This window comes from Leucopleurus acutus (assembly GCF_964270905.1).
Source record: "Leucopleurus acutus genome assembly, chromosome: 6".
Lineage (NCBI taxonomy): Eukaryota > Metazoa > Chordata > Mammalia > Artiodactyla > Delphinidae > Leucopleurus > Leucopleurus acutus.
In genome coordinates this window covers 92,770,741-92,796,666 of record NC_139149.1, presented here as the reverse complement: position 1 = coordinate 92,796,666, position 25,926 = coordinate 92,770,741, and the positions used below count along the sequence as shown (strand labels likewise).

General features: G+C 37.8%; 1 pseudogene across 1 annotated transcript; it reads right to left on the bottom strand.

Annotated features, from left to right (window-relative positions):
* LOC309963303 (synaptotagmin-like protein 3) lies at positions 1 to 25,714 on the bottom strand (annotated as a pseudogene). Its single transcript has 3 exons — positions 25,654 to 25,714; positions 25,484 to 25,566; positions 1 to 873 (listed from the first exon to the last, which is right to left on the bottom strand). The product of its transcript is annotated as a synaptotagmin-like protein 3 (transcript).
* Between the last annotated feature and the right edge of the window lie 212 nt (positions 25,715 to 25,926).

The following is a 25,926-nucleotide window of genomic DNA, read 5'->3' as shown; positions in this document are numbered from 1 at the left end:
TCAGTGCAGGGTGAGGGTCATGTCTGTCCACAGGTTGGGGCTGGAAAGCACTTTCTGCCATTGGAGTTTTGATTGTGAGCACGAGTCCGCGCCGCCCGCTGGCTCTTCCTTGGAACCAAGCCTGGAGCCTCCCAGCAAGCGGTCGTTCACACCAAAGGTAGCCTGGTCCCAAACGGTTAATTCTAGGGTGGATTGCCTCAGCTGAGAAGGGGTGACCCCTTTGAAAATGAAGGAGTGCTTTCACTGGGGACAGGCTTGCTTCTTCAGGATGGGGGACTTCAGTCTCAATCTCTGCTGGTCTGGCAGAGTGAGACAGCCCTTAACAAATGAGTTTAAGGTACCATCTGAGGGCACAGGTAAATTCTTGGCTCCCAGCACTACCAAACAGAGCTGACCGTTATGTGATGGCTGATCTCCCGTCCCTTCTTGAGCCTCCTGGAGCTTTCTGGGCCCTGCAGGGAGGACCAGTTTGGCCCGGACTACAAGTTCTCCGTTATTCGTGGGAACATTGTCTTCGTCTTTCTCTGCCTTGGCCTGGAGCGGATACCAATGGGCAGACTGGGTCGTGCGGTCATCAAAGTCCCACGTGGCCAGAGGGATGATCACTTCTCCAAGAAACACCCTCCGGGCGAGCGTGCCCAGGTGCCACACAGACACCCGCAGCTGCCAGGTCGCCAGCTGGGTAGGCTCCACCTGGTACTTCAAGGTCTCCTGAAAGGTCGGCTCCACCGTGTTCTTTTAGATTCCAGTCTTGCGTTTTCCCTGGGAGGATCTGTCAGGCAGCAGATAGGTCTTTACATATGGATTGCACTTTTTCTTTTCCTCCCTATAGGCAAGGTTCTTACAGGCCTTGATGCGTATGCTAGGTTTTTGCTAATTGTTGAATAAATAAGATGTTGAAGACAATGGAGAATAAATCATTGAACCAAAATTTAATGGGGGAATTTGGACGAGCAGTATACCAACTGCCTCTCTGCAAATTTAGTAAGAAGAAACAAAGTTGTCTTTCTGGAGCTCTCTTAGAACAGGAAAATGAACTGCATGACTTCTGGGGTCTTCCTCTTGCCTTTGGAGTCTGTAAAGTTCTGGGAGAATAATACATATCTCTATGAGTTTGATCTAGCCCTTTCAAATGGATTTATTATTCTTTATTTAAATTATGTATGACTTACACTTCCAGCTGAATATCAATAGGAGAAACCAGTCTGATCTTAGATTTCTTAACATCTCCAAGTTAGAATCTCATTCAAATTCAACGAGATTAAAAGACCTTAGATAAAAATTATTAGGGATTTCTCCCCACTCTTTTAGCTGTCACGTGTATGAACTTTTTCACATCTATTTTGACTTCCTAAATCCTCTTGTAGAGATTTTAAATTATCCTTTCTTGACTTGTTTAGTGAAAACATTTGAATGTTCAGAGGAAATCTGTTGCATTTATAACCATCTTTTTTTCCCTTTTAGATTTTTTTCTCTTGCTCTTTTATAACTTCTTTTTTTCACTAATCTACTCTGCCAGGGATTTTGACAGCTGAAATATGTGATTAGTGCCATTTTATATCTCAATGTATGTATTTAAATCACTCACAGTGGTTCTAGTTGAAGTTTTGTCCTGTCAAAATATTTTAGTCTTAAATGAAAGCTACCCACACGTGCTTTTTACAAAAGCAATTCTTGCACAAAAAGATTTATAGCATCTCTCTTTTTGAGTAATTCTGAATAGGTGACCTAAAGCATCTAAAAATGACAGGTTTCATTTCACTTTCTGTATTTTGGGCTTAGATATACACAGTAAAATTTTTCATGCACACCAGTACTTAAGATTCAATAAAGGAGTTAACTTTCTTCCCCCTGGAAATCATTGTCTGCTATCTTTTCTTCCACCACTTCCTGCTCACTCTTCAACACACTCAAGTGTGGCTTACAATCCATCACCTCATGAGAACATTATTTTAAATTCTTTTTAACATTTGTGACATTCCTCAGCATTGTATGAGAAGTAAGGGGAAATTAAGCAGTTCAAATTCTGATATAGATTAAAAAAATAGAATTTGGGAAAATTTGAACTGTCTCTAATTTAAAAAAATATATCCATATAATAATGTCTTCAACTCTATAAATGTAGTTTGTTACTCTTTTAAAGGAGAAATGTTACCAGAATACTAGCAAAGCCAGAAATTTCTAAGTCAAATGTGTTACAGAAACAGTATATTTTAAAATGTATTGCTCTAGAAATAATTTAGTTTTAGATTTATACATGTAAATTCAATATTTGAAGAGTTAACACATTTTCAAAGTTTTGATGTGAATGTTAAGAAATAGTCTCTTAAAAGTAAACTCTCAGAACATCATGAATTCCTTGAAGAACAGTCTATGCTTCATGTTTCTTTATCTATTGTGACTATCATGCAGCTAGACACAATGTTAGTATGTAAAAAGCACTCCAAATTGAACTTGAAGTAGAGAATTGAGGCAAATGACTGAAAAATCAATGAAAGGCGGATTTTGATTTCTTACTTCAGAATCCACCTGTTGGCCTTACCAATCACTGTTCCAAGGGGAGCTTTTATTTAAGAGAATAGAAATACCTTACATGGCGAATCTACCACATGATCTTCCAGTTAAGCAACAAAGGGAGTTTGTTCTACAGAGGTCAAACTAGCTTCTCTTTGGTCTAGTATTAAAGTACGTTGGAGAGAGACAACACAGAAACTCTTTCGGCCAGGCTTGAGATGCCAGGGTCATTACCTTTAATCTTTCTTTTTTAGATGGTTCCAAATTGCTGGAGAAAAATAACACAATGGGGCACATTTATGGTTTCCCAACCCAGCAAGGCCCTTAGGACTGCCTGATTAGCTTTCCTACTCTCCACAATAATCATTTCAAGTCTTCTGCTTTCTCCTTAAATTTTGATCCTTCCCTATCCTCTGGAATTTCAATGGATGACACTCTCTGATTTTGCTAATAAATTAGAAACATGATAAGGAAGTTTTCACAACTCTCATCACCAAATACACAGACCTACTCACATAGACACTTGGATTCACCTCTTTTTCTACTTTGAAAATGGAGGAAATATCCCTCCTCCTAAAAAGGGCCTTACCTGCCACCTTCTTATAACTCCACGGCTAGAGGTTATCTTCCCTGGCCTCTCTGCTATCTCTCTCTTAGACCCTACCCTTTACTATTTAAACACGCTTTAATCATTCCCTTAAAAATTAAGAAAGATAAAGTGTCCCTGGACCCTACATTCTCCTAACCTATTCTTCTGTCTCTTTTCTCCCCTAACTCTTGTAAAGAGCTCTCTGCCTTTAGTATCTCTACTCTCTATTGACTCTTCACCCATTTCAGTATGGCTTCTATTACACCACCAATGAAAACACATTTTAATAATGCAAATAATCTTTGTGACTCAAAGAAAGTTTTAATTCTTCATTTTACAGGACTTCCTAAGAGCATTTCACATAATTGGCCTCTCTCTCCTTTTTAAAATACTTTCTTCCTTGAGTTCTGTGATGACAGATCCTCCAGGGTTTCCTTCTACTTTGCTGTGACTGGCCATCTCAGTTCCCTTTGATAGTTCATTCTCCTCTACCCAGCCTGCTGAGATACTGACTGATGTACATTATTTAGAGCAATAGGAACAAAACAAATGGACTGGGAACTGGACTTTCCCACGATTAGATTTGGTACTACAGAATGAGATGACACAGGCATGCCATCTTTACAGAAAATATTCTGCAGGTGAGTCTAAGGAGAGTCTTAATTCCAGTCATTTTGGGCAACTGAAAAGACAATAGATTATATGGGAACAGGAGGGCAAATAAAGCCTAAACAACTCATATACAAATTAATCTCTGCCACTTATACTATTGCCCCCCCACATTCCCACATAGGCTTAGTGCAAATAACTGACTCAAATGTGATTAAAAAGTGAATTATAATAATTTTAAAAGGATACAGCACAGACAAAATCATTTAAAAATATTTTTTAAGAAGGAAGGAACAGAAAAAGCAAAAGGCAGACCAAAAACAATAACTAGAAAAAATATTGCCACCAAGCAGATAAAAATATAGGCCAAGCATATTGCCATAAATTCAACACAATCAAGTAGAGTAATCAAAGAGCTCAAAGAAGAACTACAAAAACTCAGAAAAAAACATAGTGAAACAACAGAGTGAGATGAAACATAATCTTTCAGAGCTCAGGAAAGAAGTAAAAAGAATCACAAAAAATCAAATCCATCAGAGAAGTAATGAAAAGAAAACAAGCCAGCTAAAACACAGTAGGAGTTATAGAGAAGAGGTTTGGGGAGAAGAATTTTAGAACTGGAAATGATGGAAATGATAACTGGGAAAAGAAGGAGATAGAAGTGTGTAAGACTGATTCCCTCAAATTTCATATACAAAATATAAAATATATTACTGAAACAGAAAATTATATAAGTAGTATAAGTTTATTTAAAGGAGGTAAACAATAGATAACCTAAGAAAAGTGATGTAATCCATGGAAATCATTTCATAGACAGAAGGGGCTAAAAAGATAGAAATATATACTAACTTCTTACTGTTCATTCTGGGAAGTAAAATGACATAGATCATGAACTCAGAAAAGAGATAAATGTAGATAAAATAAAATATTTTGGGTTTGAACTCAGCTGCTCCCATGGACACAACAAATATACAGCTACATATGGAATGATTTTCCTCTTAAAAGGACCTGAAAAGTAGATGAACAGTGTGTCTACAATAAAGGATAAGAGGCACATGGAGACAGGTAGGAGAAACAGAGATACAGTCTCACCCTGGACGATACACCAGGAGCAGTGACCTACAATCAAGAGATACACCAAAAATATAAAGCTTTCCCTCAAGGAGTGAAGGAATCGAGCCCCACATCAGGCACCCTGACCCTTGAATCCAGAAGACAAGCACCCAAAATATCCAGTTTTGAAAATCAATGTGGATTAAGTCCAGGAGAACCATAGCATTGTAGGGAATGGAGACTCCTCTCTTAAAGGGCTCATGAACTGTTCCATTTGCACTGATATCCAGCACAGAAGCAACAGTTTGAAAATGCCTAGAACATAAGAAAAGGAAGTCTACTTACAGATTTAAAGCTGCTGCTGGAGAAGCAGGAAACTGCTGGGACTTTCGCCAGGGATGGAAGCACTGGTGGGTGCCATTTTTGTAATCTCATCCTAACTAGCTCATGACAGAACTGGCAAGTGCCATTTTTGGTGCCCTCTCTCTAACCTGCTAGCACCAGTGCACGTGCTCTGCCCACCCCATGCCACAACCCAGCTGGGTGAGTGCCCCAAACCCGTATTCACCCCATGTAGCAGCCACACCACAACTAGGCCAGGCAAGCACTCTGTGCCTCACCCACCCTACACAGAAGCTGCAGCCCTGCTATAGCTGGCAGGTACACACAGCCCATACAAGGGACACCTCTTTAATGCCTGACTCTGGTGGCCAAGAGAGACTTCACTTCCAGGCCCCACAGATAATATCCTACATAAGGACACTCCTTCAAGACTGAAAGAGGTAGCCTGTTTCACCTAATACATATAAATAGAGAGTTAGGAAAAATGAGGAGACAGACAAATCCCAAACTAAACTAAAGAACAAGACAACCCCCCAGAAAAAGATCTTAATGAAATGGAGATAAGCAACCTACTTGATAAAGAGTTCAAAGTAATGGTCATAAAGTTGTTCACTGAACTCAGGTGAAGAATGGGTGAACACAGTGAGCTTCAACATAGAGATAGAAAATATAATAAAATATAGAACAGAAGTTATAACTGAAGTGAAAAATACACTTTAGGAATTCAACAGCAGACTGAATGAAGTAAAAGAACAAATCAGCAAGCTAGAAGACAGAGCTGTAAGGTCCGTTGGCCCAGGTGAAAGGAGGCCCAGGGGGTAAGAGAAAACATCGACCAGTATGAGGTAGGAGAGGCATTGGGACATAACGACCTCACCTGTTCTGGGAATCAACAAGAAACTCTAACTTCCTGCCCAGAAAACAATGGGGCTGATGGGAAGGGAAAATGGGCTTACGCCCCACAACAGACCAACCAACACCTGGCCCTGCTGTGTCCTCACCAAATAAGGAATTACCCTGTATAGAAAACCACCCCCTCCCCTTGCAAGCCACCTTCTGCTTTTACCCCAATAAAAATCCCCCTCATCCAGTACTGGACGCGACTTCTCTGGCCCCTTTCTCTCGGACCAGTGAACCTCGCCTGGGAGCGCTCCCTAATAAAGCTCACTTGAAGCTTTCCTCTGTTTCGCGGTGCCGTTTGTTAAGATCCGACCTTACAAGAGCAATGAAAATTACCCAGACAGAGCCACAAAATGTAAAAAGAATTTTAAAAAGTGAAGATACTGTATGGGAACTCTGGGACAATATCAAGTAGAATAACATTCATATTATTAGCTTCCCAGAAGGACAAGAGAGAGAGAAAGGAACAGAAAAATTATTTGAGGAAATAATGGCTGAAAACTTCCCTAATCTGGAGACGGAAACAGACATCCAGGCTCAGAAAGCCCAGAGAGTTCCAAAAGATGAACCTAAAGAGAAACACAACAAGACACATTATAATTAAAATGGTAAAAATTAGGGGTAAAGAGAGAATTATAAAAGCAGCAAAAAAAAAAAAAAACCCAACTATTATGTACAAGGGAAACCCCATAAGACAATCACCAGATTTTTCAGCAGAAACTTTACAGATCAGAAAGTGTAACATTATATATATATCCAAGGTGCTGAAAGGAAAAAATTTCCAATGAAGAATTCTCTACCCAGCCAGGTTGTCATTCAGAATTGAAAGAGATTATGAGGTTTCCAGATAAGCAAAAGCTAAAAGAGTTCATCACCAATAAACCATCCTTACAAGAAAAGTTTAAAGGATTTCTCTAAGCTAAAAAGAAAAGGCAATAATTAATAATAAGAAAACATAAGAAAGAAAAAGCCTCACTGGAAAGGCAAATATATAGTAAAGGTAGTAGATCAATCACTTATAAAGCAAGTATAAAGGTTAAAAGACAAAGCTAGTAAAGTAATCATTTTAAATATAAATGATCTAAATATACCAATGAAATGACAGAGATTTTCAGAATGGCTATAAAAACAAAACTGAAATATATGTTGTCTGCAAGAAACCCACTTTAAATATAAAGACTTAGGTTAAAAATAAAGATAGCTCATGATAATACTAACTGTTTAAGAAGCGGAAGCAGTATATTAATTTCAAACAAAGCAGATTTAAGAACAAGGAAAACTATCAGAGATGAAGCAGAGGAAACACAACTGATTTAAAATTCTATATCCACAGAAAAACCTGCATGTGAATGTTTATAGCACCAAATGTTTATAATCACTAAAGACTCGAAGCAGCCAAGATGTCTTTCAATAGGCCAATGAATAAACAAGCTGTGGTATGCCCATAAAATGGATATTCAGCAATAAATGAAATGAAGTATCTGTATTAGGTTGATTGGATCACATAAAAAAATACCACAGACTAGGTGGCTTAAACAACAGAAGTTTATTTTCTCCCAGTTCTGGAGGCTAGAAGTCCAAGATCAAGGTGTCAGCAGATCTGGTTTCTCCTAAGGCCTCTCTCCCTGGCTTGCAGATGGCCACTTTCTTGCTATGTCCTCACATCCCTGGTACCACTCTGTTTCTCCAAATTTCCTCTTCTTATAAGAATATCAGTCAGATTGGATTAGAACCTACGCCAAATGCCTTATTTTAAGTTAACCACCTCTTTAAAGGCCCTATCTCCAATTAGAGTCACATTCTGAGGTACTAGAGGTTAAGACTTCAACATATAGATTTTCAGGAGACACAACTTAACCCATAACAGTGTGAAACCATGAAAAGACCTGAGCCCATATGTATGTAAATAAGTGATTACATTCATAAATTCTGGAGAAGAGACAACTCATTGCAGAAGAATATCAAATAGTTTATATAAATATTCTGCTCTCAAAGCAATGGGGTATGACTCCCTACTCCTTAAATATGGGCTGCACATAGTGACTTTCTTCCAAAAAGTACAGCATAGAATGGGGGAAATGAAGAGTAATTTTACAATGGAGAAGACTGACAAGCATTACCTCAGTCGGGGAACCAATATTAACATCAACAGTCATACCTAATACTGATAGTACGTACCCATCATACGATGTAATGAAAATGACATTTCACCTCTGTAGTATCTTTTCCCCAAAACACATAACTTCACTCTAATCATGAGGAAAATTTCAGATAAATCCCAACTGAAGAACTTTCAGTATTTGACAAGTGCTCCTCAAAACTGTCAAGTTCATCAAAAACAAGGGAAGTCTGGGAAAATCTCACAGCCAAGAAAAACCTAAGGAGACAAAGTAAACGTAACCTGGTATCCTGGATGGGACTGTAAAAAATAAACAGAAGCCTCAATTAAACAGAGCTGAGAGACCAGAAGCGGGAGCGCTCAAGCTCTGTGAAAGCAGAGTCCAACAACAGGAAGAAATACTCCTCTTCTTTCCCGGCAACACTCAGCTAATGAAAAGCCATGGATTCTTTACTTACTATAGCCCTGTAAATTTCCTTTTCTTCTTCATAAAAGAGGTCTTCCTTTGTTGTGCTTGGACTTGTGAGTGGCTTGCCGTGGTTGCAGACCCTGTATTACAATCCTCTGCTGATTCTAAATAAACCCTGCTTTGCAGGAGGAATAGCTGGCAGTTTATTTGTTTTAGGTCAGCAGGATCCTGGAACAGGAAAAGAATATTAGGTAAAAACTAAGGAACTGCATAAAGTATGGACTTTAGTTGATAATAATATGTCACTATTGGTTCATTAATGAAATATACCATACTAATATAAGATGATAATAATAGGGGAAACTGAGTATAAATTATATATCAAATTCCTGTACAACCTTTGCTATTTTTTGGTAACTCTAAAAGTGTTCTGAAAGAAAAGGTTGACTTACCAAAAAAACCAAAAAATAAAAAAACCCAAAACAACAACAACAACAAAAACAGGAGTGGACACATAAAAACCAAACCTAACTGTTGGCTACATAAAATAAATGCATGTGCATTTAAATAAATGTGACTTTGAAGACTGAAAACAAAATTACAAACTTACCTGGCACATGCAAATTTAAAATCAGTAAATAAATAAAAATAAGAAAATCAAAATTTGGCCATAATCATAAGAGCTAACCAAGCTGAATACAAAGACAAAAGTAATAAAATAAGGTAGGGCATTTTTAATGATAATATGCCATATCAATACAATATGCCATATACAAAATATGATATACAGTATGCAATAAAGATCATCCCACCCTGAATATTTTTGTACTAAAAAGAGCATTAAAATTCAAAGCATAAAATCTATAAGGACAATAAGTGAAATACACAAAAATAAATTTGCCTATCTCTAGCCATGATATATCAAGTGAAAAATATAAAAAAAAATCAGTCACTATACATACCTTGTTTGTATATACTCTTGGAAATTCAATTATATTTACCATATGTAAAGACACAAAAAATTGTTCATTAAAATTTAAAAAGTAAAAATATAGCAAACAATGTGATTTTTTTTTCAAGATGCAATAAGTCTAGGAATTAATAACAAAACTCAAAAACAGTTAAAATACTTGGAAATGTAGGGCTTTTTTATTACAGAATTATTTGATTTAAAAATCAGAACTCAAATTGCAGATTTGTTAGGAAATAACTAAAGTGAAAACAATTGCAATAAGAACCTATGGGATTCAGATAAAATGGTGGCTTAGAGTAGTATTCTTAGCATTGGAGACATATTAATTATAGAGAAAGAATAAAAATAAATTAATAGATCAATCAGCAAATGATGTTACAAACAAAATGTAACAAAATAACCTAAGAAAATTGGAGGAAGTAATTAGTCAAGGGAATAGCAGAAATCAATGACAGGAAAAAAGGAACATTTAAAACTATGAATAAATCTGGGTAGGTTAATTGTGAATGGGGGGAAGAAAAAATGATACAACACATTAACTATTAGTTAATCTAATGAAGAAACAAAGGATGGGGGAAAGCACAAATACACAAAAGAATAGTAATGGGGATCCAACCACATATAAATTTTAAAACATGGAGGTATATTGCTTAACTCTAAACAAATTTACTCTAAGCCTAAATTAAATGAATAACTTTCCTAGAAAAATATAAAGTTCCAAGAATAACCCGAAAAGAGATAGAAAACCTAAATAGAACAATTATTTTAGATTAAATGATGTTCAAAAGTCAACCCCTCCTCCACAAAAAGGTGCCAGTGCTGGACAACTTCACATTGGATTGATATCATGCCTTTAATTTTTAAGTTCTTAGTATATCAGAGACATTAAACCAGACTAAGATAAAACAGAAATGAACACCACAGTCTAATTTTGTTTATTAATATGGATATAAAAAGTCTAAATACAATAAGAGGTAACTGATATTTTTCTTAACATGATTATGCTTAATGGAAAAAGCCTAGAAGCATCTCCTTAAGATCAGAAACACAAATATATCAGCTATCACGATTATTATTTATAATTCTTTTGGAGAAATAACTAGAAGAAAGAGGAGTGAAAAAAAGTGAAAAGTGAACAGAAAGAGGAAAAATAATTATTTGCAGATGAAAACTTAGAAAACTCAAGCAACTGAAAATAACTATAAATAATGAAAAACTTCAGTTAAGATGGCTGGATACAAAATCAATATGTGAAAATAATAGCCTCAATATATACAAATAAAAGTCCATTAGAGGATGTAATGGAAGAGAACATGTTCTTTATGGAGGTGATCATGAAAAAAAAAAATAACATAACTAGGAACAAGCTTAAGAAAAGTAAAAGATCCTTATGTAGAAAACCTTAAAGTGTTACTTCAAGGTTTAGAAAAGACCCAAAGAAGCCTAGGATAAACGGAAAAACAATCCCTATTCTTGGATGTCAAAGCTTAATGAATTAATTTATAAATTTAAGATGACCTCATTAAATAAAAAATGACAAGCAGTACACTGGAGAAAGGACAGTTTTTACAAAGAGCAAGGCTGAGAAAGCAATAAACCCTACCTCCTACTTCATACTCTATGCAAAAATAAATTTTAGATGGATTGTAAATGTAAATGTGAAAGCGAGAAATATAAAGTTCCTAAATTTAAGGCAAACCCATCATGACATTTAGTTAGAAAAAAAAATTCTGAAATGGTGTACAAAATGTCTGATCAAAAATAATAAAGGTGTTTAAAAAAAGTAAAATATTGTTAAATTTAATAGTTTGAACTTAAGATTTATCAAAATATTTCATTAAATTCTGAAAAAAGCAAACCACAGAATGGGAGAAATTTGTAATACAACACAAACATACATTCAACTATAGTCACCAAAAGTCTCAAATGTAGAATATATAAAGTGCTCCTGTAAATCAGTAAGACAAAGGAAGATGATCCAATAGAGAATAGATAAAAGATTTGAACAAGCAGTTACAATAAATGGTGTCCTAATGACCAAACATGAAGAGCTGTTCAGCTTCATTCGTCATCACTGAAACACAAATTTAAACCATATTACAACATCATCACACATCTACCAGGAGAGCTAAAATACAAAATAAATAAATAAATTTAAAAACATACAAGTGTTGATGAGGGTGTGGAGCGAATAAAACATTTACTGTTGGCGGGAGTGTAACAGTTTCAACAGCTTTGAAAAATTGCTTGACAGTATCTACAGGAGCTGACAATGTATGCACACTCTCTGACTCAGCAGTTCTCCTTTCAGATAAAAGCCCAACATAACTCATATCCACCAAAAGATATGGACAAGGATGTTCACAGCAGTATAATCCAGAATAGCCAATAAAACAACTATTTCAATAACAATCCAAACACCCATTAATAGTAGAATGGATAAAAAAGAAATAGTATATTCACACCACAGACTATGATTTAACAATGAGAATGAACAACCTACAGCTACACAAAACAATGTGGATGAGTATTACTACCATATTTTTAGCCAAAGAAGCCAGACACAAAAGAATATATGTATACAATTCTGTTTCTATAAAGGCAAAAGCAGGCATAATGAATCTATGGTGTTAGTAGCAGGGTAATGGTTACCCTTGTGAGGAGGTAGACCGGAAGTGACGTCTGGGGAGCTGGTTATATTTTGTCTCTTGGTTTGGGTGACGCTTACATGCGTATGTTCACTTTGTGAAAATTTGTTAATCTGTATATGTATGATATGCGCACTTCTCTGTATATATGTTATACTTCAAAAACAAAGTTACTAAAGCAAACTTTTAGAACAAGATATGGTAAACTTTATATAGAAAAACTAACATCAAGAATTAGCTGGGGGCTTCCCTGGTGGCGCAGTGGTTGAGAGTCTGCCTGCCAATGCAGGGGACACGGGTTCGTGCCCCGGTCCGGGAGGATCCCACGTGCCGCGGAGCGGCTGGGCCCCTGAGCCATGGCCTTTGAGCCTGCGCATCTGGAGCCTGTGCCCCGCAACGGGAGAGGCCACAACAGTGAGAGGCCCGCGTACCACAAAAAAAAAAAAAAAAAAAAGAATTAGCTGGGAGATTATAATAGTTGAAGTATAACAAGAAGAGACAAGTCTTTTATTAAATCATATTTCAAAGTTACAATAATTAAAAGCATAAAAGGGTCAAGTAGTCATTGTCTGCTTTCTTCTGCAGATCTGTTATTGCTTTTGTCTACCGTGCTCTGGATAAGAGAAATGACTATCCTGGGGGACGGTTGTGGCCGGATGACATACTTTTTCATCATATGTACCATGTGCACAAACTACGTATCCTAAAAGTAAATTGATCATGGTATTTTGTTTAAATCAACATTTTCCCATTGCTCCTGGGATATAATCTAAAATTCTATTGTTGCCCAGCCTGATCTTCCTCTCAACTGGCTTGATGAGGCTGTCAACAGCTTGAGAATAATGATCAAACTCTTATTTCCAAGGCAACCCTCTCTATCAAAAAGACTCAAGGACCCAGGTTATAGAAAGCAAACTGTCTACATTGGCTGACTTGACTGGTGAGAAAGATCAGTCTCCTCGCTACCCCAAGAAAAGGCCAAAAGTTTGGGAGAGGGAGTATCTGTATATACTGATCATGTGTTTTATTGTCATCAACTAAGAGTGGACTCAGTGGATAACTGATTCTGTCACCTAATTACTGACAGAAAGTATGGCTTAATAACACCTACTTGAAAGCTTTAAAATCAATTGGCAGACTAGCAAAGTTTAACTGGCTTATAGTTAAGAAGTTTATATCATAGGTCAATTCATTTAGTTACCTAGGGGTATATATTTCTAACCAGTTTATCTTGGAGATATACCAGAAATTGTCTTTGATTAATATTAAGCATTCTATTGTTGCCTTATTGATATTTTTATGGCTACTGTGAACAACTGGCAACACCTGCTTTGGCTTTTCTTTTTTCTCAGAATAAAATGGTTATGACCATGTTATATAGTTATCTGTCATAGAATTTGAGGAACTTGAATGCCCCTTTATTCATTTGTTGAAATAGACTTGACAGTAAAAAATGCTTTGAGATCATATGGCTTGTCAAATATTCTACCCAAATTCAGATAACAAGTAGAAGTGAGTCGCAGTCCTGACCTTAAGGGAATTTCTTCTGATTTCCAGGGTTTGCCAGAGAAGATATGGTCAAATCATCCAATGTTCAATATTTTTTAATTGTTTGACAGGAAATAAAACTCAAAGAGGATGTCAATTACCCATTTTTATAGACATTCCAAATCCTATAACCTGTTTCCCACTGCTCTTAGAATAAAACCCACATGTCTTACCACAGGTTACTATGCCTTCTAATCCCATCTCCACCCATTCACTATAGTCCAGCCACACCAGTTTCCTTGTTATCTCTCCAACTCACCAGAACTGTTTCTTTCTCTGAAACCTAAAAATTGTTGTTCTCTAATAACTTTCTTCCTAATCTTGTCATGACTGTTTCCTTCCCATCATTTAAATGTGCTTCAATTATTGTTCTTCAGAGAGGCTTCCTCATCCTCCTAGTTATTCTCCATCACATAATCCTGTTGTATAATTTTCATGACACTTACCACTATTTGAAACAAGTTTAGTGATTTGTTTGTTTTATCGGCTATTTTCAAACAGTACATCATCTCTGAGACCTTATCCATCTTGGAGTGCAGAGTCCAGCACATGGCAAATGCTCAGTATTTTGAGTATTTCCTAACTGAATAAATAAAGCTAGATTATCAGACTAATGACCTACATTGAGAGTAATGACCTACAATCAGCCATAAAATCTAATGTTTATATCATATACAAGTTTGAGGATTTAATCCACTATACCCTACAGTATTCCTCTAAAGGATTTATAGGAGTTATTTATCTTACATATTTATATATAGGAGCAACTAGCAACTTGTGTGCTCTGATCTGGGATCATATATCTCTTGTACCCTATCTTGTTTCTATCCCTTGCTGCCAAGAAACAAAGGACCAAATCTGAGACCCATCTCCAAAAGCCAGACTGAAATTTATGGTGCATATTTGGAGTCCTGAGCTCAGCCCTAGAATCACTGCATGGTGTCGTTTTTTTCCATCTCTATTTTATTTTATTTTGTTTTATTTTTTAATTTATTTTATCATGTTGTCCTGCATGCATTTTTGTAAGTTGTCTCAAATTCTATTTGGAATGAGACGAGTTAAAAAAAAAAAGAGAACTATATAAAATATGTGTGTCCATTCAGTGTCTGTAGGCAACCTCACTCAGGATGTCCTCCTCTGCAAATTTCTCAAGTGCTTACCCTTCTCAGAATTAAGTTGTCTCTGGTCTATTGGTTACAGTCAGGTCCATTGGTTACAATTCAGCATTTGATTAAATACTCTCTTATAGTATGTTTTAGTTGCTTCATAATATAGATTCTATAAGATTTTAAATCCTTACCTGTTTACGTATGTTCTCCATAGCACTTATAACAGTACTTGCCACATAATAGGTATTCAATGGACCTTTATTAAATTAGTAAATGAGCAAATGAGTAAATCAGTCCCATGGCTCAATGAAGGGATAAAATTGTTTTTAAAGCCTCTAAAAAAAAAAGCAAAATCAGTTCAATCTTTCTAATATTCTGTAATCCTACCAATCAAAACAATGGGAAATTAGGGGATATTTTTTTGTCTATAGGTTTCCTATAAGAACAAAGAAAGCATTGATGATATTCAACTATATAAATAATAAGAGAGTCTATGCCATGCTTTCAGGATACAGTATTTTACTAGACACAGATGTGTCAACCCTGCAGTGCTTTTGTATTGATTCTAAAGTGCTTTTTGGATGAACTTTGGAAGCCATTTGCTGAGTGTGGGATTTTGTATGCTTGGGGTTGTCAATAAATATGTTTTGCTGTAATTAATAACTGTATGTTCTTGCACCTGTGGGGAAGATGAAGCATCTTTCTAATTTCACATTCAGCAATAAACATGAACAACTGTCTGCAGGATTCCTCTTTTGATTCCAGCTGCCAACAGCTTGGAATTCTTCGAGTCCAGCTAACTCTACATCCCCCCTCATTAGCTGGTGCCCCCATTTATTTTTCTGCCTAAATTGGTAGAAAAGTCATTTTGTTTAGCTCATTTGGATGTGTTGAGAAAGATACCAGCAAATCAACACCTGTCACTTTTCAGTAATTCCTAAGAGGAACTGGGGCTTTGTAGCAGATTTGCTTTGGCAGGAAACGAAATGCTGAGGATTGCAATAAATGACTGGGTTCTATGAAACTGCCATCTCCTCCCTTAAAGTGGAGAATGAACAACAGCCTATTATGGACATAATTAATCCAAATCACTTATAAGGTAATAAAAATTAATTATATATTCTTAAACGCTAAGGACCCACCAATTGGTGTTAAGCTTTTTCTTGATTGTAGCTAGTGAGTTAAATTTTTGAGGCTATTTTTCCAACAGTTAATTTTTAAAAAAATCTTTATTGGAGTATAATTGCTTTACAATGGTGTGTTATTCCTGCTTTATAACAAAGTGAATCAGTTATACATATACATATGTTCCCATATCTCTTCCCTCTTGAATCTCCCTCCCTCCCACCCTCCCTATCCCACCCCTCTAGGTGGTCACAAAGCACCAAGCTGATCTCCCCGTGCTACGCAGCCACTTCCCACTAGCTATTTATTTTTCGTTTGGTAATGTATATATGTCCATGCCACTCTCTCACTTTGTCACAGCTTCCCCTTCCCCCTCCCCATATCCTCAAGTCCATTCTCTAGTTGGTCTCTGTCTTTATTCCTGTCTTACCCCTAGGTTCTTCATGACATTTTTTTCCCTTAAATTCCATATATATGTGTTAGCATACGGTATTTGTCTTTCTCTTTCTGACTTACTTCACTCTGTATAACAGACTCTAGGTCCATCCACCTAATTACAAATAGCTCAATTTCATTTCTTTTTATGACTGAGTAATATTCCATTGTATATATGTGCCACATCTTCTTTATCCATTCATCCAATGATGGACACTTAGGTTGTTTCCATCTCTGGGTTATTGTAAATAGAGCTGCAATGAACATTTTGGTATATGACCTTTTTGTCTTATGGTTTTCTCAGGGTATATTCCCAGTAGTGGGATTGCTGGGTCATATGGTAGTTCTATTTGTAGTTTTTTAAGGAACCTCCATACTGTTCTCCATAGTGGCTGTACCAATTCACATTCCCATCAGCAGTGCAAGAGTGTTCCCTTTTCTCCACACCCTCTCCAGCATTTATTGTTTCTAGATTTTTTGTTGATGGCCATTCTGACTGGTGTGAGATGATATCCCATTGTAGTTTTGATTTGCATTTCTCTAATGATTAATGATGTTGAGCATTCTTTCATGTGTTTGTTGGCAATCTGTATATCTTCTTTGGAGAAATGTCTATTTAGGTCTTCTGCCCATTTTTGGATTGGGTTGTTTGTTTTTTTGTTATTGACCTGCCTGAGCTGCTTGTAAATTTTGGAGATTAATCCTTTGTCAGTTGCTTCATTTGCAAATATTTTCTCCCATTCTGAGTATTGTCTTTTGGTCTTGTTTAAGGTTTCCTTTGCTCTGCAAAAGCTTTGAAGTTTCGTTAGGTTCCATATGTTTATTTTTGTTTTTATTTCCATTTCTGTAGGAGGTGAGTCAAAAAGGATCTTGCTGTGATTTATGTCATAGAGTGTTCTGCCTATGCTTTCCTCTAAGAGTTTGATAGTTTCTGGCCTTACATTTATGTCTTTAATCCATTTTGAGCTTATTTTTGTGTATGGTGTTAGGGAGTGATCTAATCTCATACTTTTATATGTACCTGTCCAGTTTTCCCAGCACCACTTATGAAGAGGCTGTCTGTTCTCCACTGTATATTCCTGCCTCCTTTATCAAAGATAAGGTGACCATATGTGCGTGGATTTATCTCTGGGCTTTCTATCCTGTTCCATTGATCTTTATTTCTGTTTTTGTGCCAGTACCATACTATCTTGATTACTGTAGCTTTGTAGTATAGTCTGAAGTCAGGGAGTATGATTCCTCCAGCTCCATTTTTCGTTCTCAAGATTGCTTTGGCTATTCAGGGTCTTTTGTGTTTCCATACAAATTGCAAAATTTTTTATTCTAGGTCTGTGAAAAATGCCAGTGGTAGTTTGACAGAGATTGCATTGAATCTGTAGATTGCTTTGTGTAATATAGTCATTTTCACAATGTTGATCCTTCGAATCCAAGAACATGGTATATCTCTCCATCTATTTGTATCATCTTTAATTTCTTTCATCAGTGTCTTATAATTTTCTGTATAAAGGTCTTTTGTCTCCTTAGGTAGGTTTATTCCTAGATATTTTATTCTTTTTGTTGCAACGGTAAATGGGAGTGTTTTCTTGATTTCACTTTCAGATTTTTTGTCATTAGTGTATAGGAATGCAAGAGATTTCTGTGCATTAATTTTGTATCCTGCTACTTTACCAAATTCATTGATTAGCTCTAGTAGTTTTCTGGTAGCATCTTTAGGATTCTCTATGTATAGGATCATGTCATCTGCAAACAGTGACAGCTTTACTTCTTCTTTCCCAATTTGGATTCCTTTTATTTCCTTTTCTTCTCTGATTGCTGTGGCTAAAACTTCCAAAACTATGTTGAATAAGAGTGGTGAGAGTGGGAAACCTTGTCTTGTTCCTGATCTTAGTGGAAATGCTTTCAGGTTTTCACTATTGAGGACGATGTTGGCTGTGGGTTTGTCATATATGGCCTTTATTATGTTGAGGTATGTTCCCTCTATGCCTACTTTCTGCAGGGTTTTTATCATAAATGGGTGTTGAATTTTGTCAAAAGCTTTCTCTGCATCTATTGAGATGATCATATGGTTTTTCTCCTTCAGTTTGTTAATATGGTGTATCACGTTGATTGATTTGCATATATTGAAGAATCCTTCCATTCCTGGAATAAATCCCACTTGATCATGGTGTATGATCCTTTTAATGTGCTGTTGGACTCTGTTTGCTAGTATTTTGTTGAGGATTTTTGCATCTATGTTCATCAGTGATATTGGCCTGTAGTTTTATTTCTTTGTGACATCCTTGTCTGGTTTTGGTATCATGGTGATGGTGCTCTCATAGAATGAGTTTGGGAGTGCTCCTTCCTCTGATATATTTTGGAAGAGTTTGAGAAGTATAGATATTAGCTCTTCTCTAAATGTTTGATAGAATTCGCCTGTGAGCCATCTGGTCCTGGGCTTTTGCTTGTTGGAAGATTTTTAATTAGTTTCCATTTCAGTGCTTGTGATTGGTCTGTTCGTATTTTCTATTTCTTCCTGATTCAGTCTTGGCAGATTGCGCATTTCTAAGAATTTGTCCATTTCTTCCAGGTTGTCCATTTTATTGGCATAGAGTTGCTTGTAGTAATCTCTCATGATCTTTTGTATTTCTGGAGTGTCAGTTTTTACTTCTCCTTTTTCATTTCTAATTCTGTTGATTTGAGTCTTCTCCCTTTTTTTGTTGATGAGTCTGGCTAATGGTTTATCAATTTTGTTTATCTTCTCAAAGAATCAGCTTTTAGTTTTATTGATCTTTGCTATTGTTTCTTTCATTTCTTTTTCATTTCTTTCTGATCTGATCTTTATGATTTCTTTCCTTCTGCTAACTTTGGGGTTTTTGTGTTCTTCTTTCTCTAATTGCTTTAGGTGCAAGGTTAGGTTGTTTATTCGAGATGTTTCTTGTTTCTTAAGGTAGGACTGTATTTCTATAAACTTCCCTCGTAGAAGTGCTTTTGCTGCATCCCATAGGTTTTGTGTCGTGTCTCCATTGTCATTTGTTTCTAGGTATTTTTTGATTTCCTCTTTGATTTCTTCAGTGATCACTTCATTATTAAGTATTGTTTAGCCTCCATGTGTTTGTATTTTTTACAGATCTTTTCCTGTAATTGATATCTAGTCTCATAGTGTTGTGGTCAGAAAAGATACTTGATACAATTTCAATTTTCTTAAATTTACCAATGCTTGATTTGTGACCCAAGATATGATCTATCTTGGAGAATGTTCCATGAGCACTTGAGAAAAATGTGTATTCTGTTGTTTTTGGATGGAATGTCCTATAAATATCAATTAAGTCCATCTTGTTTAATGTATCATTTAAAGCTTGTGTTTCCTTATTTCTTTTCATTTTGGATGATCTGTCCATTGGTGAAAGTGGGATGTTGAAGTCCCCTATGTGTTACTGTCTATTTCCCCTTTTATGGCTGTTAGTATTTGCCTTATGTATTGAGGTGCTCCTATTTTGGGTGCATAAATATTTACAATTGTTATATTTTCTTCTTGGATTGATCCCTTGATCATTATGTAGTGTCCTTCTTTGTCTCTTGTAGTAGTCTTTGTTTTAAAGTCTATTTTGTCTGATATGAGAATTACTACTTCAGTTTTCTTTTGATTTCCATTTGCATGGAATATCTTTTTCCATCCCCTCCCTTTCAGTCTGTATGTGTCGCAAGTCTGAAGTGGGTCTCTTGTAGACAGCGTATATATGGGTCTTGTTTTTGTATCCATTCAGCCAGTCTGTGTCTTTTGGTTGGAGCATTTAGTCCATTTACATTTAAGGTAATCATTGATATGTATGTTCTTATTCTCATTTTCTTAATTGTTTTGGGTTCATTATTGTAGGTCTTTTCCTTCTCTTGTGTTTCTTGCCTAGAGAAGTTCGTTTAGCATTTGTTGTAAAGCTGGTTTGGTGGTGCTGAACTCTCTCAGCTTTTGCTTGTCTTTAAAGTTTTTAATTTCTCCATCAAATCTGAATGAGATCCTTGCTGGGTGGAGTAATCTTGGTTGTAGGTTTTTCTCTTTCATCACTTTAAATATGTCCTGCCACTCGCTTCTGGCTTGCAGAGTTTCTGCTGAAAGATCAGCCATTAACCTTATGGGGATTCCCTTGTGTGTTATTTGTTGTTTTTCCCTTGCTGCTTTTAATATGTTTTCTTTGTATTTAATTTTTGACAGTTTGATTAATATGTGTCTTGGCGTATTTCTCTTGGATTTATCCTGTATGGGACTCTCTGTGCTTCCTGGACTTGATTAACTATTTCCTTTTCCATATTAGGGAAGTTTTCAACTCTAATCTCTTCAAATATTTTCTCAGTCCCTTTCTTTTTCTATTCTTCTTCTGGAACCCCTATAATTCGAATGTTGGTGCGTTTAATGTTGTCCCAGAGGTCTCTGAGACTGTCCTCAGTTCTTTTCATTCTGTTTTCTTTATTGTGCTCTGCAGTAGTTATTTCCACTATTTTATCTTCCAGGTCACTTATCCATTCTTCTGCCTCAGTTATTCTGCTATTGATCCCATCTAGAGTATTTTTAATTTCATTTATTGTGTTGTTCATCGTTGCTTGTTTCATCTTTAGTTCTTCTAGGTCCTTGTTAAATGTTTCTTGCATTTCCTCTATTGTATTTTCAAGATTTTGGATCATCTTTACTATCATTATTCTGAATTCTTTTTCAGGTAGACTGCCTATTTCCTCTTCATTTATTAAGTCTGGTAGGTTTTTATCTTGCTCCTTCATCTGCTGTGTGTTTTTCTGTCTTCTCATTTTGCTTATCTTACTGTGTTTGGGGTCTCCTTTTTGCAGGCTGCAGGTTCGTAGTTTCCGTTGTTTTTGGTGTCTGTCCCCAGTGGCTAAAGTTGGTTTAGTGGGTTGTGTAGGTTTCCTGGTGGAGGGGACTAGTGCCTGTGTTCTGGTGGATGAGGCTGGATCTTCTCTTTCTGGTGGGCAGGTCCATGTCTAGTGGTGTGTTTTGGGGCGCCTGTGGACTTATTATGATTTTAGGCAGCCTCTTTGCTAATGGGTGTGGTTGTGTTCCTGTCTTGCTAGTTGTTTGGCATAGGGTGTCCGGCACTGTAGACAGTGCTGGTCTTTGAGTGAAGCTGGGTGCTGGTGTTGAGATGGAGATCTCTGGGAGATTTTCGCCATTTGATATTATGTGGAGTTGGGAGGTCTCTTATGGACCAGTGTCCTGAAGTTGGCTCTCCCACCTCAGAGGCATAGCACTGACTCCTGGCTGCAGCACCAAGAGCCTTTCATCCATACGGCTCAGAATAAAAGGGAGAAAAAGAGAAAGAAAGAGAGAGAGAGAGAAAGAAAGAAAGAAAGGAGGGAGGGAGGGAGGGAGGAAGGAAGGAGGGAAGGAAGGAAAGAAAGAAAGAAGATAAAGTAAAATAAAGTAAGATAAAATAAAATAAAGTTATTAAAATAAAAAATAATTATTAAGAAAAAAACATTTTTTTAAAGAAAAACAAATGGACGGATAGAACCCTAGGACAAATGGTGGAAGCAAAGTTATACAGACAAAATCTCACACAGAATCATACACATACACACTCAGAAAAAGCGGAAAAGGGGAAAAAACCATAAATCTTGCTCTCAAAGTCCACCCCCTTAATTTGGGATGATTGGTTGTCTATTCAAGTATTCCACAGATGCAGGTACATCAAGTTGATTGTGGAGCTTTAATCCGCTGCTCTTGAGGCTGCTGGGAGAGATTTCCCTTTCTCTTCTTTGTTCTCACAGCTCCTGGGGCTCAGCTTTGGATTTGGCCCCGCCTCTGTGTGTAGGTCGCCGGAGGGTGTCTGTCCTTCGCTCAGACAGGACGGGGTTAAAGGAACAGCTGCTTCGGGGACTCTGGCTCACTCAGGCCGGGGGGAGGGAGGGGTGCAGATGCGGCGCGAGCCTGCGGCGGCAGAGGCCGGCATGACTTTGCACCAGCCTGAGGCGCGCCATGCGTTCTCCCCGGGGAGTTGTCCCTGGATCCCGGGGCCCTGGCAGCGGCGGGCTGCACAGGCTCCCCGGAAGGGGGGTGTGGATAGTGACCTGTGTTCGCACACAGGTTTCTTGGTGGCGGCAGCAGCAGCCTTAGCGTCTCATGCCCGTCTCTGGGGTCCGCGCTGTTAGCCGCGGCTCGCGCCCGTCTCTGGAGCTCCTTTAAGCAGCGCTGTTAATCCCCTTTCCTCGCGCACCAGGAAACAAAGAGAGAAGAAAAAGTCTCTTGCCTCTTCGGCAGCTCCAGACTTTTCCCCAGACTCCCTCCCGACCAGCCGTGGCGCACTAACCCTCTGCAGGCTGTGTTCACGCCGCCAACCCCAGTCCTCTCCCTGCGCTCTGACCGAAGCCCGAGCCTCAGCTCCCAGCCCCTCCCGCCCTGGCGGGTGAGCAGACAAGCCTCGGGCTGGTGAGTGCTGGTCGGCACCGATCCTCTGTGCGGGAATCTTACCACTTTGCCCTCCGCACCCCTGTTGCTGTGCTCTCCTCCGTGGCTCCGAATCTTCCCACCCCCCTCCACCACATGCAGTCTCCGCCCGCGAAGGGGCTTCCTAGTGTGTGGAAACCGTTCCTCCTTCACAGCTCCCTCCCACTGGTGCAGGGCCCGTCCATATCCTTTTGTCTCTGTTTATTCTTTTTTCTTTTGCCCTACCCAGGTACGTGGGGGAGTTTCTTGCCTTTTGGGAGGTCTGAGGTCTTTTGCCAGCGTTCAGTAGGTGTTCTGTAGGAGTTGTTCCATGTGTAGATGTATTTCTGGTGTATCTGTGGGGAGGAAGGTGATCTCCGCGTCTTACTCTTCCGCCATCTTCCCCTCGTCTCTCTCCTACATATTTTTAAGAGGCATGTAAATCACACAGGATCGTGTGGTGATTATCAATAAACTACACTCTATGAAATATTTGTCCTATATTACCACATACACTCCATTTCACCCTGCATCCTAATGCTGCTAAAATATAGTAGAAAGCAACAGCATAGTACAGGGAGATCAGCTCGGTGCCCTGCGATGACCCAGAAGCAACAGTTAATTTTTTAAATATCGTTTTATTTTTAGTTAAGTAGCTTTGATATAACATTGCTTTTAGTGGTAGATCAAATACATCCATTAACTTCAGCTTAATTCCTGTATTTTGGGAAACATTAGTTAGGAACTAACTTCCTGGATGTGTCTTTATATAATTGTCATTTTCTGCACCTTAGAGACTTTCTTCATTATCTATTAAGAGAAGTATTTCCCTCTCATCTCTGAACAGCCGTATATCTGTCTTTTCATTGATTTTTAGGTACCTCTGTGCTTGAGAGCACGAACATGACAAAACATTTCAAAATTCATTCTGATTTGGTCAGATCCTGTTGTGAGTTGACTGTTGTAAATGAGTGAGATCATCCCTTGAAAGTGTACTAACAAGCACATTATGGATTTAATGACACTTCTATGCACAAAAGGTTAAGCTGACCCCAGAAATCAGCTGTTCATTCTTAAAAAGTAATTATAAGAACTAACATTTATTAAACTTTTGCTTAATAAATGTACTTTTATTAAGTGTACCAGGTAATTTTCTATAGCAGTCTACATGGATTATCTTATTTACCTGAACTACAATTCTACAAACTAGGTACTATTACTGCCCCCTCTTTAGTAATGTGGAAACTGAAGCACAAGGAGTTTAGACAGCTTGCCCAAAGTTATACAGCCAGTTAGCGGTGAAGACATACTTTAAGCCCAAGAAATCCAGATTTTAATCATGATACTCCAGTACTCTTGCTTGGCTAAAGGGTACAAAAGTATGCACACATACATGTACACTCATTTCTCTAAAACCTGTCCCATGCTTACTGTTGTTAGCACTGTGATATCACAATACCATAAAATCTCATATGTGTGTATACTATATGTAGGTGCCTTTTTGGTAGATCATGTCCAAAGGATGATCATGTCCATCATCTTGCCACGATGACAAGTCTGCTCCTAGTTGTAGTTACACAGTTGCTTCAGAAATTCCTGCCTTTCTCTTTTCTAAACCTCATCCAAATAGATCTTTCTGGCAATGATTCTCTGTTTTCCTTTTGAGTCAGTCAGAATTACTATTATTACAGATCTTGACCTCGGTTGACTTTAAAGTACCACCTAGGCTTCAACAGCAAAATATTACTTTGTGCCGTGGGAGAGCCAGGTATGTCTTCAAATAAGATAATGCTGTTCATACACTGCTGATGAGGTTTGCACTGTGAGTGGCGTTTACAGGCATGATGGTGACGATGCCCAGAAGTCTTCAGACTCTTGAATCAATTGAAATTGTTTGCAAGTTATCTAATTGGAGTTAGGGATGTGTGATTCATTAAATACAGCTATAAATTCTTTGCTACTTCTCCCATTGATAGGTGGAGTTTCATTTCTCTGTCTCCTTGAATCTGACCTGGCTTTATTGGTGTATTTGACCAATTTCAGTGTGGAGAAAGTGATATTCTGAGACTTCCAAGGATAGGTCATAAGACTTGCAGCTTCCACTTAGGTCTTTCAAATGCTTACTCTGGGCGGAAGCCAGCTGCCATGTAAGAAGTTCAACTTCCCTGAGATCACCATGTTGGAGATGCCAAATATAGGCACTCTGGTCGACAGTCTCAGCTGGAGCCACACTTCCGTTCGTTCTTTCCCAGGCACTATATGTGAGTGAAGCCATCTTGGAACTTCAAAACGAACCCAGCTACCAGCTGAGTATACAAAATGACCCCACCAACGTCACAAAAGCAGGTGAATCATACGGCCAAGTCTGGCCCAAATATCTAACGTACGTAACTGTAAGATATAATAAAAAAGTCATTTAAAGCCCCTGAGTTTTGGGGTAGTTTGTTATACAGCAATGGATAAATAACCACAGCAGAAAATGATAGATGGCTCTGCCACGAAAAATCAAACCTGACATTCTGTCATCACATAACCTCAAAGTCCCCAGGCTCTAAAGAAGTCATTTCACATTTATAAGCAGATTTCACTTCCGTGTTGGGATCCAGATCAATAAACATGGATCTCTGACTCTGCCCTGTTACCGGCCCCTCAGAGTGCATCTCCTTTGTATTCATAAATGAGTCCATGCACACTGGCTGCTCACCTGACAGAATTCTTTATCCCCTGGGTCCACTGAAAGCTCCCACAGCTTCTGATCATAATTCACATTTTCATTAACATCTTCACCTGGACCCCAAAATCAGTTCATGTGACCAAATAAGTATTCAGACAACACCCAACTCTTCCTTCATCTGCTTGTCCACTCCTCCTGACCTCCTCTCTCAACTTCTTTGATCTTCCCCTTGCTCTCGTTGACTCTCCCCTGCAGCTCCATCTCCTTCCCAGACCTACTGCTTCTTTCTACCTCCTCCTTTCACCTCTGTATGAACTTGGGCAGTCACTTTACCTCTCTTCACATCTGTAAATTAAGGATGCAGTGAACATTAAAATTGTCATATAATTTAAATGTTAGCATATCACAGGATGCAGAGTAAGTGCTCAAAATATGTTCATCTTCATTAAGATCATTACTATTATCCTTCAGCC